This window comes from Pristiophorus japonicus, chromosome 13, assembly GCF_044704955.1.
Source record: "Pristiophorus japonicus isolate sPriJap1 chromosome 13, sPriJap1.hap1, whole genome shotgun sequence".
Taxonomy (NCBI): Eukaryota; Metazoa; Chordata; class Chondrichthyes; family Pristiophoridae; genus Pristiophorus; species Pristiophorus japonicus.
Genome location: NC_091989.1, coordinates 163,539,563 through 163,555,727, shown reverse-complemented (window position 1 = coordinate 163,555,727; position 16,165 = coordinate 163,539,563).

Here is a 16,165-nt window from a genome sequence, read left to right as displayed (position 1 = left end):
AGAGTCTTCTGGAAAATGAGACACTTTCTCAAAGACCACTTTGCTGCGTTTTCTTCCTGGCTAATGGTGTAATCACAAAACCCTTCAAGTGTCTTGACAGCAAAATTGATCGCAGATTTGTTGCTAGGCAGAAAACTGCTCAGCACACACAGAAAACTGAATGTCCACATCACTCCCAGTGGGAAAAAAATTTAGTCAGATTAGGTAACAGCAAACAATGAAATAACCACAACATTTACAGACAAATATTTGAGTACATCAGTTTTCATATACAATAAAAGACAGAAATTGCTGGAAATACACAGCTGGTGAAAGCGACAAATTGACATTTTAGGTTTCAAACATTGAGCAGAAAGGTTCTCACCAAAACATTCTTACTGCCCCGATAATAACTCCAAGGCACGTTGAGAGCGGGGGAGGTGAGGGGGTGGGGTGGGGGAGGGGGATTGTGATATTGGATGGGAAACCCGGAAGAACGTTCAGTGTGTTTGTCTGTGGTATTTTATGGCAGCCAGCGGTTTGGCGTTGATTGTGCGGCAGTGGGCGTGATGCGGACTCGGATGACACAAACTCCATTACGGTATTTAAAGGGCCAATTCAATGATGGAATTGGGAGAAGTTAGGAGTTTGAATAAAGAGAGGCAGTTTCATCACGTATTGAGAGGCTGTGCCTCGATTTAATGGTCCATCGCTTGATGCACTATTAGGCGCAGTGGGGAGTTGGAGAGAGATACTCTTCCCCAGCAATAGGAGGAAGAAACCTGCTGCTGTAACAAAGAACTGGAGGAGGCCGAGAAGGTCAGCAGCAGGAGTATTGGGCCACGCTCCTGGATTTAGTGCAGGAAGTGCTTTAATGACCTAATCAAGTCAGGAAAGGCGAGTACAGTTGCACATTCACCTACATCCTGCTGTGCACATCACCCTTCCTCCCCGCTCACCCTGCCTGGTCAGGCCTACTCCATTGAATCACGCCTGGCTGGCATGTGTCCTACATTACAATAGTGACTACACTCTAAATGTAATTCATTGGCTGTAAAGTGCTTTGAGACATCTGGTGATCGTGAAAGGCACTATATAAATCCAAGTCTATCTTTCTTTCCTCGCATCCACTTACCTTGCAAGCGCACCCATCCTTCTCTTTCTATGTACTTCTTCATATCCCTATCTATCCATCCACTCACCCTGATCCTTATGCAATTTGATGGCCCTTCCTGATAGTCACCATCACTAAATGCACTGCATCCATTGGGGGAACAAGTGCCATTACACTCACTCATAGATCTGTTCTTTCCCCTGGTGCAGGAGAAGAGAGCACAGAACGCAAGGGAAATGGAGAGAACCAGAAGAGGTCCTCCACACATTTCCCTGTTGACAGCTGCAGAGGAGGAAGTGCTGGAGCTCAATGGCGTTTTGGCGTCACCAACCAATGGAGATGGAGAGTTTGGGATTTCCCAGTTAACGATACAAAGATGGGAGGAAAAGCAATGTGTGAGGAGGACACAAAAAATCTGCAAAAGGACATAGACTGGCTAAGTGAGTAGGCAAAAATTTGGCAGATGGAGTATAATGTTGGAAAGTGTGAAGTTATGCACTTTGGCAGAAAAAAATCAAAGAGCAAGTTATTATTTAAATGGAGAAAGATTACAAAGTGCTTCAGTACAGCAGGATTTGGGGGTACTTGTGCATGAAACACAAAAGGATAGTATGCAGGTACAGCAAGTGATCAGGAAGGCCAATGGAATCTTGGCCTTTATTGCAAAGGGGATGGAGTATAAAAGCAGGGAAGTCTTGCTACAGTTATACAGGGTATTAGTGAAGCCACACCTGGAATACTGTGTACAGGTTTGGTTTCCATATTTAAGAAAGGATATACTTGCCTTGGAGGCAGTTCAGAGAAGGTTCACTAGGTTGATTCCGGAGATGAGGGGGTTGACTTATGAGGAAAGGTTTAGTAGGTTGGGCCTCTACTCATTGGAATTCAGGTGATCTTATCGAAACGTATAAGATTATGAGGGGGCTTGACAAGGTGGATGCAGAGAGGATGTTTCCACTGTTAGGGAGACTAGAACTAGGGGGCATAATCTTAGAATAAGGGCCGCCCATTTAAAACTGAGATGAGGAGGAATTTCTTCTCTCAGAGGGTTGTAAATCTGTGGAATTCGCTGCCTCAGAGAGCTGTGGAAGCTGGGTCATTGAATAAATTTAAGACAGAGATAGACAGTTTCTTAACCGATAAGGGAATAAGAGGTTATGGGGAGCTGGCAGGGAAGTGGACCTGAGTCCATGATCGGATCAGCCATAATCGTATTAAATGGCGGAGCAGGCTTGAGGGGCCGTATGGCCTACTCCTGTTCCTATTTCTTATGTTCTTATGTTCTTATGGTAACAGAATTAAATATCAGCGATCCACATGTCATACAATACTCAGTCATGTTGACTTCATTTCTGCAGCGAGAGAAATATGATCATCTTCATAATGTTTCGTAAGTTTCAACATTCTTATCTTGATAGTACTGATTCGTATCCCTTCTCTCCTCCAGGCCGTAAATGTGTACAACAGCAGTCGGTGGAGCTCCCGAATGATGAATCGGCAGAGAAACTGATTCCTTCTGAGGATGCAACGTCACAGGATACATGCATACCACGCACCAGCACAGATACTCGCACTTCAGTGGGTCTAGTTAGACAGTTAGTTGGGATTTCACCTGATGACTCACATCACAAATGAGTAAGAGCAAACAGTGATAGCAGGACAGCTGTGGAGAGTCCGTGTCGGGTGGCAAAGCCCTCTCCAAGCTCTGCTCAGCTAGACACCTTGGACGCACCGATGATTTCACTGAATTTAACACCCCACCCACACTTAAACCCACACACTAAAATTCACCCCAGTGTTTTATTTCCAGATGCTGATAGATCCACTGTGCATTTCTGGCATTTTCTATTTCTTTTTCTGATTCCTGCATTCAGTTTTTCGTAGAATCAGACATTTACGGCACAGAAGGAGGCCATTCAACCCATCGTGCCTATGCTGTCCGAAAAAGCTATCCAGCCTAATCCCACTTTCCAGCTTTTGGTCCATAGCCTTGTACGTTATAGCACTTCAAGTGCATATCCAAGTATGTGATGAGGGTTTCTGCCTCTACCACCCTTTCAGGCAGTGAGTCCCAGAACCCCACCACCCTCTGGGTGAAAAAAGTTCTCCTCAACTCTCCTCTAATCCCTCCACCAATTACTTCAAATCTATGCTCCCTGGTTATTGACCTCTCTGTTAAGGGAAATAAGTCCTTCCTATCCACTCTATCTAGACCCCTCATAATTTTATACACCTCAATCAGGTCTCCCCTCAGCCACCTCTGTTCCAAAGAAAACAAACCCAGCCTATCCAATCTTGCCTCAAAGTTAAAATTCTCCATTCCAGGCAACATCCTCGTAAATCTCCTTGTACCCTCTCTAGTGCAATCACATGCCCCCGCAATATGGTGACCAGAACTGCACGCAGTACTCTAACTGTGGTCTAACTAGTGTCTTATACAGTTCAAGCATAACATCCCTGCTCTTATATTCTATGCCTCAGCTAATAAAGGAAAGTATCCTGTATGCCTTCTTAACCACCTTCACTACCTGTCCTGCTACTGTCAGGGATCTGTGGACAGCCACTTGAAGGTCCGTCTGTTCCTTTACACTTCACAGTATCCTACCATTTATTGTGTATTCCCTTGCCTTGTCAGCCCTCCCCAAATGCATTACCGCACACTTCTCTGAATTGCATTCCATTTGCCACTTTTCTGCCCACCTGACCAGTTCATTGATATCTTCCTCAAGTCTACAGTTTTCTTCCTCATGATCAACCACATGGCAAATTTTTGTATCATCTGCAAACTTCTTAACCGTGCCCCCTACATTGCAGTCTAAATCAGTAATATACACCACAAGAAACAAGGGACCTAGGGCTGGAATTCCATCAGCCTTCTGCCGCATTTTCCGATGGTAGTTCTTCATTTTGGGTGGAAACCCACCTGGTGGAAAATTCATGGAAGTGTTCCACCGGCGGTTTTGAAATACCGCTGGGAAGCGGACCGCTGGCGTGCAGCACTCGAAAAACTGCTTCCGCCCGAGTTTGGTCACAGCGGTGAGTCGTAGATGGAAAAAAAAACGCCGGGGAAAAACCAGTTGGAGTGGCCCTTGGAACGGCAGTAGGTATGATACCCTGCAAAAAAGGTCAGTTAAAGTTTTTATTTAAATTCTTTTGCAACAATTCAGTAGAAAAGGGTCTTGTGAATGTTTTGCGATTTTTTATTTTTTGGAAAAATACTTTTTGTGATTTCCTCCCTCCCTCGGCCCAACTCGCAGCGGTAATCAGACCAAAGTTGACGAGGATCGGGTTTTCTGCCGCGAGTCCTTGTACAACGCCGATTTTTCCCACCAGGCGGATTTTTTTCCATTTGTTCATGTATTTTCCGCTGTTCTTAATAGCGGAGTCATCACAATTTTTTGGGCGACAGACTGCTTGTGGCAGTTTTTGATCAATTTCCAGCCCCTAGTACTGAGCCCTGTGGAAACCCATTGGAAACAGCCTTCCAGTTACAAAAACAACCTTCGACCATTACCTTTTGCTTCCTGGCACTGATCCAACTTGCCACTTTCCCTTGGATCCCATGGCTGTTCTGACCAGTCTGCCTTGCTAAAATCCATGTAGACTACATCAAACACACTACCCTCATCAACCCTCCTTGTTACCTCCTGAAAAAATTCAATCGTTAGCCCGACTCGACCTTCCCTTAACAAATTCATGCTGATTGTCCTTAATTAATCCATGTCTTTCTAAATGACAATTAATACTGTACCTCGGTATTTTTTTCAATAATTTTCCCACCACCGAGGTTAGGCTGACTAGCCTGTAATTACTTGGTCTATCTCTTTCTCCTTGTTTAAACAGTGGTACGACATTAGCAGTCCTCCAGTCTTCCTGCACCACACCTGTAGCCAGAGAGGACTGGAAAATGATGGTCAAAGCCTTTGTTATTTCCTCCCTTGCTTCTCTTAACAGCTTGGGATACATTTCATCTGGGCCTGGCAGCTTATCTACTTTCAAAGATGCTAAACCCCTTAATATTTCCTCTCTCACTATGTTTATCACATCTAATATTTCACACTCGTCCTCATTAACTACAATGTCTGCATTGTCCCTCTCCTTTGTGAAGACAGACGCAAAGTATTCATTAAGAACCATACCCACATCTTCCGCCTCAACACACAGGTTATCTTTTTGGTCTCTACACTTTCTTTAGTTATCCTCTTGCCTTATATGTATTTGTAAAACATCTTTGGATTTTTCTTGATTTTACATGCCAATATTTTTTTTCATGCCCCCTCGTTGCTTTCCTAATTTACTTTTGAATTTTACCCCTGCTCTTTCTATACTCCTCTAGACTTTCTGCAGTATTCCGCTCTCGGTATCTGACAAAAGCTTCCATTTTTTGCCTTATCATACCCTGTATGCCCCTTGACATCCAGGGGGCTCTGGATTTGTTAGTCCCAGCCTTTTTCTTTGTGGGATCATATTTGCTTTGAGCCCTCATTATCTCCTCACTGCTCTGACACTGATTTACCTTCAAGTAGCTGTTTCTTTTGCTTAGTAAAATTGGCCTTTCCCAATTTAAGAACTTTTACTCCTGGTCTATCTTTGTCCTTTTCCACATCTACGCTAAATCTAATTAATGTTGATCATTAACAGCAAAATGCTCTCCCACTGATACCCCTTCCACCTGCCCAGCTTCATTCCCTAAAACTAAGCCCAGAACCAACCCCTTTCTTCTTGGGCTTGCTTACGGACTGTCAAATTAGTACTCCTGAATGCATTTTAAGAATTCTGCACCCTCTATGGGCCCAAAATTCATCGACGTACGACCGAGTACCACACGCTTACCGCCCACTTACCGCCGAAAAATACAAGTTTTGTCAAGAAACGGGTACCTACCGCCGACATACCGCTTGGCGGAAGATTCATGATTGACATACTGTCGAGCGGTATGCACACCGGCCACCATGCACAACCACCCACATACCGCTCAAAAAGTGAAAGTTTGATGATATACTGCCGGAGTTGCATAGCATCCTGAAGAAGATGGTTTTACTCGAACTTAAGTGGGCAGGAATGGGCGGTAGTGCTCGGTGCTGCCATTTTGAAATCAGGAGCAAGCAGCACCTCGGTATTCAGAGTGCGATTTACAGTGGGAAAGGTATTTATATTGGTACTGAGTATATTTACAGTGGGAAAGGTATTTATATTGGTACTGAGTACATTATTAAGATAGAAGGCATTTGAGTTTATATTTTCTTAATTGAAAAATCATTTGCATTTATCTCCGGATATTGAGGAGATTCTGGAGATTTAAATAGAATGGGGCCTGTACTATCTCAGCCTCTATTGCTGACTACTTGTCTAATGCAGGATCCAGATGGGAGAAGGTTTATTGAGCAGAGTTATCAGGGTAATAGACGAGGTCGCAGACTGATGAGGAGGAGGAGGCCTTACCCCCAAAGGATTTTCAGGGAGAAGCGCCCATACTTGGACCTGACCAATCGACAGTGCATTCGAAGGCTGCGCTTCCAAAAAGAGGTGATCAATGAGATTTGCCAGCTCATTAAGGCAGACCTGCAGCCCAGTACCACCAACATTACTGCACTCTCTGTTGAGATGAAGGTGACTGCAGCACTTTCCTTTTATGCATCCGACTCTTTTCAGGCATCAGCTGGGGACATATGCTGTATTTCTCAGTACACTACACATCGCTGCATTCGACAGGTAACTGAAGTACTGAATGCACGCCGAATGGAATTTATAAACTTCTCAATGACCAGGGAGGCGCAGAGTGACAGGGCTTTGGGATTTGCACGCATTGCCAGCTTCCCCAAGGTGCAGGGTGCTATTGACTGTACCCATATTGCCCTGCAAGCACCATTACAGGAGGCGGAGGTGTACCGAAACCGTAAGGGATTCCACTCCCTCAATGTGCAGCTCATCTGTGACCATACGCTGCGCATCATGGCAGTGAATGCCAACTTTCCAGGGAGCATCCATGATGCACACATCTTGTGTGAGAGCACCGTGTCTGACCTGTTGAAGTCTGAGCCACAAGGTAAATGCTGGATGCTGGGGGACAAAGGGTACGGCCTCGTTACCTGGCTCTTGATCCCCCTGCGGAACCCTCAGACAGAACCTGAACAAAGTTATAATAAGAGCTACATAGTCACACGTAATATTATCGAAAAGACAATTAGAGTGCTGAAGCAGCGCTTTTGATGCTTGGACCACTCGGGAGGCAGGCTGCAATACTACCCTGAGCAGGTTGCTCAGTTCACAGTGGTGTGCTGCATGTAGCATAATTTAGCCATCATGCGGGGTGAGGAATTGCCACAGGGGACTGCGGGACCACCTGAGGAGAGAGTGCAGGAGACAGATGAGGGGGAGGAGGATGAGGAGGAGCTTCCAGATGAACCCATTGCACTACACCCCAACACTACAGCAGAGGGCTCGTGGAGCATATGCCATTGCAAAATTGTTATGTCAGCAGCTCATAAATGAACACTTTGTTTGAATGTGGAGAGCTGCGTTTCATCTTTTCCTGCACAGTGCGTGGGACCCTGATGACTGTTACCCCAAAAGTGTGACACTGTACAAGAGTTCTTCAATTCAATTAAAAACGTTTATGTAAAAATGTAAAATATATACAACAATAGTAAAACTTTGTAAAACTTATAACTTTGAAAAACTGTAACAACTTTAACTAAACTTTAAAAAATCAAACTTCAACCATTTAAAATGAAAGACTATACAACAAAGCACCCATTACTGTCATTGACCTCGACCTCAGTCGTGTACTCCCCCACCCTTCGGATTCAGCCCCCCTTTCTTACTCCCACTTTTCCCTTTCCCATTGCCCCTGAGCCCAGACCTCCCCGGGTGCTATTGCTGTCGTTGGGGTGAGACATTACAGGCGCAATGAATGGGGCCTCAAGAGAAGCTCGTGATCCGGAAGGCACGGCTTCAGGGCTGGAAGGTGCTGGCAGCTCTCCACCCTCAGGTGCTGTCGACCCAACTTCTATGACATGGGGGGGGGGGGGGGTTCCATGCCATGTCCCGATCCCATTGATTGCCGCATGGCATCGATGGAGTTGGCGGTTCGCTCCATCACGGTGATCAGACGCGGCATATCCGCCAACTGTTGTTCTGATAGCGCCGCAATGTTTCCAGCTATCATAGCCATGGCCTTGAGCAGCTCTCGACCTATGTCGATGCTGGCCTGTGACAGACACACCATGTCCTGGCACACACCTATCTGTCTTGCACCAACCGAGCTTTTCTGCACCAGCCTCCGTCGCTGCGGCAATGCTGGGGATGCATTGCTGCACACCACTTGGTCCCACAGAATCAGAGGAGCCATGGGGGAATCCCATGGATATAGAGTCGGTGGTGCAGGATGTTCCAGCTGGCCCAGATGTAACTGTTATCTCCTCCTCCGTCTCTACCCCCACCTCCACCTCCACTGGCTCCAGGATGAGCTGCTCTTCCTCTTCCTCATCTCTGACAGGGGTGAAGTCGGAAGAGAGCTGGAGGTGGAGACAGTGGGTCTGTTGTTGGGTCTCTCTGCAAAGGTTTTAAACCACGCACCGCCGGAATACCGCCGAGAAGTCTTAATGAATTTTGGGCCCTATACCTTTACACTGATTCTATCTGTATTCTTTTCATACCAGCCGTATAGATGTGCACCCCCCCACCCCCCCCACCCACCGACCTGCAAGAGAACAGCTACGTAGGTTGGGCTATAAAAGAGCTGGAGCGGCATACCACTTCAATCTCCAGCGCGAGCTGCTCCAAGGATTTTGAGATGGGCGACTGGATGACGTCATCAAAACGCTGCTCGCCATTTTGGAGCGTGGGCAGGAACATCGGCAGAGCCCAGGTACAGGGGAGTGGGCAGGTCGGGGCGGAGGAGCAGCAAGTGTTTGTGGCGGAGGTGCGACAGGTGAGGATACGGGGCCCAGAAGAGCCGAGGGCCCAGGGGCAGCACGGGCCAGCCCACACTGCGATATATGTGCGCGCTAGATCCGTGCAGCAGAGCAGGTCTTCAGTCATCTTGGTTAACCCTTGCCACCGGATAAAGGCCTAGCTCTGTCAAGCCCGTGTGGTGGCTGGCGTGCAACAGTCACCACATGCTATAAAAAATCCACGCACAGGCATCTTCCACCCCCTCAATTGGAGTTCAGGACTGGAACATCGGGTCCTTCATCGAAACCACCTGTGAACTCGTGGAAGCAAGTCATCCTCGTTCAAGGGACCACCTATGATGATGGCGATGATAGGTGTGCGTCACGATCCTTTTAAAAATGCAATCTGAAGATCATAAAATGTGTCACTTTCCCTTTACAGTGGTCTGCAGTACAGCAATTGAAAAAAACAAATTAATTCTTTCAAATATATATGGGTATAAGAATGCCTCCGGCCAAAAAAAATTCAAAATCACATCTGTCGCTGATTTCAAATGCTAAACGTAAGTAACAGGCTCACTTCCAATATCGGTACATTCTGCTTTAATTAGGAGTGGTGTGTGAAGCAGATTACTATACTTTATATAAGATGCAACATCACTGAACTACACAATGAAGATTGATTTTCAATTGTAAATTATTTGGAATATGCTGCAGTGACAAATATTGGCCCTATTGTTCATTTTAATATATAATATTGTCCAGCACTCTCTCACCTTATTATTCCATAACTACACCTGTTCACCAAATGAATACCTGCCCTATCTCTGCTTTAAATACCCTCAACGCTCACTCCCACTCCTTCTCCTGGTACACCAGCTATCTCCATGACCACAAATCTGAGGGCCACAAATTTGAGCACAGACCATTCAGGATTGGATCCAATTTGACCACCTGAAGAACAATCTGGGTAGATTTTCTTCTTCGCTGTGCCTGGAGAATTAGTTTTTCCCAGGTTCAGTGAAGAGGAAAATGAAGTAGAGACCCATTACATAGCATCTCCGCTGTGCTGCCTTGTGATTTAAATGAAGCTTTCTCTGCTGACCTAACGGGGCCTATTGCTGCTCAATAATAGACATAAATCCAGTGGCCCCATGTTAAAGTCAGAAGGAGGCCGCCCAATTTTGCCATGTGTACGGCTGTTGTATGCCTTGTTGCAGGAGTGCCAACAGCAAGTTGGCACAAGGGCCTGCCCTGGGACCTCCATGGGATAGAGGGCTTGCAAGGTTCCCAAGGGTAGACGAAGACATATCCAGAAAGTGGAAAACATTTAAACCCAAGATTTTCTAAAGGCCGCAGGGCCTTAATGATGCAAGCCAAGAGTGCAGCCACATGCCTGACAGACCTGCAGCTATGCTCAAAAAGACCAAATCTGAGGATACACCTGTGTCTGTAGTGCACCTAAGCCATACAAATGGCTTGAGCCAGGATCCTTGTAATGTTAGGTGCAGTGCACCTCAGGCATTTAATTTGCACACATAGAGGAAAATCTACCCCATCATCTCTCCCTCTTGGTGGCCAAATTGTCCGACTACTCCAACCATTGCAACCACTCTGAGAAGCTGCCCTTAACTTTTAAGCCCCGATTTAAACTTGGGGCAGGAGTCGTGTGGGTGGGACTTGAGGCGGATGGCAAATCATTAAATATTATCGCATTAGATGTTCAAATATTCATTTACAGTTTCCAAGTTTGTAAAATAAGTCCTTCAGTCTCAAAAATGTATCAAAAGAGAGAGATTTTAACAGCAATCAATCCTTTATAAAAACAAATCTCTGATTCCTTTCTAATTATCAACAAAAGCATACAATACAGATACTGCTGTTCACGGGTATTCCTGTCCACTTGCTTATTGGTAATAAATTTAAATAAATGGCAAATTTGCTTGACATAAAATCATTGACAACTCACTCTCCAGTTCCTTTCAAAATCTTTTGGAAAAAGCGAAGAAACTATGAAATCCTCACAGGAAATGGAGACATCCTGTTGCATACATTGCATGCAGGGAAATTTGCATAGTGTATATGCTCAGATGTGATTGGAAGCTGTTTGCAATCAGAGTTGAAGGTTTTTGGGATAAACTGAAGCCTTGAAGTAAAAATGTTAAGGAAGAGATTAAAAAAGCACAAAGCCCTTTCAAATGTGTACATTTCAATGCGTATAACATTGTGAAATATGTAATTGTTTTCATGTTATATTTAGTTTAAAACCCTATCTTTGGATATCATAAATGTCACTGTGGAAAAAATTGACAGCTGAAAAAGTTTTCAAAACACATTTTCAGCGATTTGATTGTTTCATAAAGAAAGAGTTACAGGCAACTGTTATATTGGAAATTCCATCATAAATATTTTCAGAGTCAGTTTCAATCTTATTTGTTGACGTAAAAATGTGACCAAAAATTGTGACAACATGAAATAAGGTTTGTGGCTAGTAAATGTGTGCATTAACGGGATTTTTAATAAGATGCATATATAGTTTGGGAGCTACCTTACGGAAGAGGCAGGAACATTGTGGAAAGCATGTGCAGTCGCCAGTGAGAAATACCTCCATACAAAAGAGTAATTGCTAATCCAGTGTCTTACATTTACAGCATGCCTAAAGTGGACATTATGGATCAACGAAGTCATTGGTCTGTCCATGGAAACTGTGAATACACATAAAAAGAGTTGGGAAAAAGCCCAAATTATATTGGCCCAGATTTTGTGGTAAGAATAACAGTGAGGCTATCAACGCTCACTGTTATTATCGAGTTAATCGGACAGCAACTTCCGGCCAGGCACATGGCCAGTTAACGCGGAAATCAGGAAGTTGCTGTCTGAGTTGCCCTGCTCCTCCACAAGTTTTGCCGATAGACTTGAACACATGAAGAGCGTGAGGTTGCTGTACTTACCCACTAGTTATCCACTAAACACACCAGAAAAAGTTAGGGCTTGTCCATTGAAGTGCAAATGAATTTTTAACAGCGTGTTAAGTTTTAATTACTGCCAAACAATCTCACTGGCAATGCAAATTTAGTTTTAAAAGTGTGGAGTCTCATTCATTCCGATTTTAATTATTGTTGAAGATTTGTTGTTTTTTTTCCGAGCAGTCGCTCTTAAAGGGGGCGGTGACAACACTTGAGGGGCAGATACGGGACGGTGGCAACACCTGAGGGGTGGAAGTTGGGAGTGATGCGGAGTGACCGCCGTCATCGCGTCACCATGGCTCTCCCCTTCACTTAAAGGGGATTTTAAAACTTCGGCCAGGTTCGGGAGAGTTTCGGCCAGCGGCCTGGCATCCAAGAGGGGGTGCCAGGCTGCCTGTTGGCGGCCCGGCCGAACCCGGGGGCATAATTGTCGGGCCAACCTAGCAGTCGGCCGACAAAAAAGAAACATGGCGGCAGTGCATCCTTCCCTTTAAGGGAAGCCACACCGCTGCTGCAGAAGGCCACAGCCTCACTGGACCACCAGGAAAAAACAGGTTTTGGCACCGCCGGGCGGGCTGAAGATTTTCAGAGGGGAATGTCGCCGTCGAGGGTGTGGATTGGCGGTGGGCACGATGATGACACGCATTACCACAGGTTGGCAGCACTGGAGCGGTAGGGGGGGGACCGGGGCACTGCCGGGAAAACTCGGGAGGGCAATTGGGCTATCAGCAGCCATTCTATGAAAAGTCGGCGGCCACTCCACTCCCACAGTGTGGCTGCCGATTTGCGGTTGTAACAGGCCTTAAGGAAAGGGGCAATTTTGGCCCCCTAGTCTGATGCTGTAATCAATGACGCACAGTATTCCTCTCCCAATAATCCTTTCTTGATATATAAACACTGCATTAACCTCATGGATCATTGAATTCATTAGCCGTACAGACCAGGTAGTTCCCAACTTTGTTCCTTGATGTAGGCTGTTGGACCTCAGCCAGGGCTGCTGTAGGACCACCATAATTGGTATGTAGGCCCCCTTGGGTTAAGAAGAGAAAAAGCAGACTAGCGCGGGTGCCCACTTCTGATTGCTATGTCTACAACTTGACATGCTTTTAATGCAGAAGAACATCCCAAGCCGATTCACAGAAGTTTAATCAGACAAGAATTGACACCAAGCCAAAGACGGAGATATTAGGAGGGGTGACTAATAGCTTGGTCAAAGAGTTAGTTTTGTGTACGTATTTGGTCATTGTTCGAGGGGTTTAGAGAGAAAATTCCAGAGCACTGGACCTCGATAGCTGTAAGCATGATTGCCCATAGTGGGGCAAAGGGAATGGGGGATGTACAACAGCCTCTGATAGATGTGCACATGGAAAGTGTGTGAACTTTGAGTGAGGTTAGAACAGCGGTTGATTGTGATGCCCTTGTGGTTGAATGGCCTGCTAACATTTATTGCAAAGACTCACACGTGACGTTTGAATACCTGGATGCTTTAGCAAAATACTGCCAGTGTCTGGAGAACTGTAACCTGCCAACAAGCAGTGCCTTCAGGAGAAAAAGGGAGAATAGAAGACAAAGAGAGAATATTAAATAAAAACAATAAAGAAAAAAAACAATAGAATTTAATAGTTATAGGGCTAGACTTTCCATCGGGATCGCCCAGTTAACGCCCCGTTATTGCCCAGTTACTGCCCAGTTATCGCTCATTTAACCGCTAAGATTGAGTTTAACGCCTATATTTGATTATAAATGGAAACTAACATCCAATTATCGACCATTTATCGCCGGCGTATTTTTCAGCATACAATTAATGCCGGGAATTAGCTGAACCGCCCGCCCCATATTTTTTAAATAAAATCTGACATCATCACTCGTTCACCGCCCAGAAGACTGTTTATAATGGAAATTAATGCCCAAATACTGCCCAGATTATCGCCAAATGATACTTTCTACATCTCGCCCATAATTCGCCCAAATGATCGCTCACCCAAAAAGATGCTCAAAAAAACCTGCACTCACCTGACCTTAACCCAGCAGTATGGATGCCATTTTGTAATTCAAAGGACTTTTCATAAAAGGCTGCTTCAATGGGAGCATTGAAGTAATTTGTGAGTGCTTTTAAGGTCATTTTAAAATCTCTTGACAACCATCCAATCACATTGTGGTGAATTTTGAGTTTCCATTGCATTTTTAGAGGACAATTTAATAATTTTGAAGACATAATAGGACATTTATAGTAATGGGGCCTGTAATTTCTCAGCCAATATTGACGACTACTCACATGCTGCAGACTAGAGATGGGAAAAGGTTTATTGAAGAGCATTATGTGCCCAATCAAAGGTGTCAGACTGCTGAGAAGGAGGAGACCTTACACCCAACACATTTACAGGGATAAGCGATTATACCTGGACTTGTCCGATAACATGTGCCTTAGGAGGCTGCGCTTCCGAAAGGAGGTCATCGCTGAGATATGCCAGCTCATCAAGGGAGATCTGCAGTCTATCAGCACCATTAGGACTGCACTGCCCGATGAGGTCAAGGTTACTGCGCCACTTTCCTTCTACACATCGGGCTCCTTTCAGGCCTCAGCTGGTGACATTTGCAGTATCTTTCAGCACGCCGTACATTGCTGCATTCGACAGGTGACTGAAACCCTTTACGCTTGCAGGATAGACTTTATAAACTTCCCTATGACACAGAGTGAGAGGGCTTTGGGTTTCTCGAGAATAGCAAACTTCCCCAAGATGTAGGGAGCAATAGACTGTATGCACATTGCCCTGCGAGCACCTTTTCAGGATGCAGAGGTGTTTCGGAACTGAAAGGGATTCCACTCCCTGAATGTGCAACTCGTTGTCGACCACAAGCAAATAATCATGGCAGTAAATGCAAAATTTCCAGGGCGCATCCATGATGCGCACATCTTGCGTGAGAGCAGTGTCTCTGACCTGTTTAAGAGTCAGCCACAACGTCACTGTTGGATGCTGGGGGAATAAAGGATATGGCCTTGCCAGCTGGCTCATGTCCCCGCCCCCCCCTCCGCGTAAGCCCCAAATGGAAGCCGAGAAGCGCTACAATGAAAGCCATATAGCTACACGCAATATCGTCGAAAAGACAATTGGAGTGCTTAAGCAGCACTTCAGATGCTTGGACCACTCAGGAGGTGACTTACAATACCACCCTGAGCTGGTTGTTGAGTTCATTGTGGTGTGCTGTATGTTGCATAACTTGGCTATCAGGAAGGGACAAGAATTGTCAGATGGGACTGCTGGTCCACCTCAGGAGAGAGGGGAGGTGGAAGAGGAGGATGAGGAAGTGGAAGAGGACCTCTGGGAGGACAATCAGGTTGGCGTTGAAGCCATGCCCCCACCCCACCCTAGACCGCAGGAAAAGCCCCGTGGTAGTCACGCAGCTGCAAGACTGTTGCGTTAGCAGCTCATAAGTGAACACTTTGCGTGAAGTTGCGTTGGTGAGTTACAGTTGTGTTACATTATGTTTCAGCCTTGCCTGGTCTGGCCTCGCCATTGTTTGCAAACCTTGTATTGATGTTTAACCTTTCTGTTATTGGAAGACACTGCACAACAATGTTAAGTTAAATAAAAATATTTAATGATTACAAAATTAAAAACATTTTTTTTAACAAACATACATGCGAATATAAACAACCATCTCCCCCCAACCCCCACCCCAACAGTGAATTTTTAAAAAATAACCGTAATATATAACAATATATAACAACGATAATTTTTCAAAAACAATTATTAATATAACAACGACCCATCCACCGTCAATAAATTTATTAATAACAATAACAATAATTGAACAATATAAATACAAAAAATACTGTCCCCCCCCCCCCACCCCCATTACTTGTGGCCACGCCTCGCCTTGCCTTTACCTCCCCCCCCCCCCCACAGGTCTGAACCCCACCCCCCTCTCCCACTTTCTCCCTTCTACCTGTATTAACACCAAGCCGCCTTGTAGTAGGGCACCTTGAGTGCTGCTGTGTGGGGGCTGATGGTGGCAGAGTCACAGTTGAGCTGGAGAATCTGGAGAGGACATTTCAAACATTCTCCGAGTCAGAAGCAACTGCTTCCTCCTGACTCGCATCTGTTGACAAGGACCGTACGGCACCTTGGGGTGCAGTGCCGTATCCCGAGACCACAGCCTGCGGCATGGCATCCATGGAATCGGCATCTCCTCCAAAATTAACGCAGTCA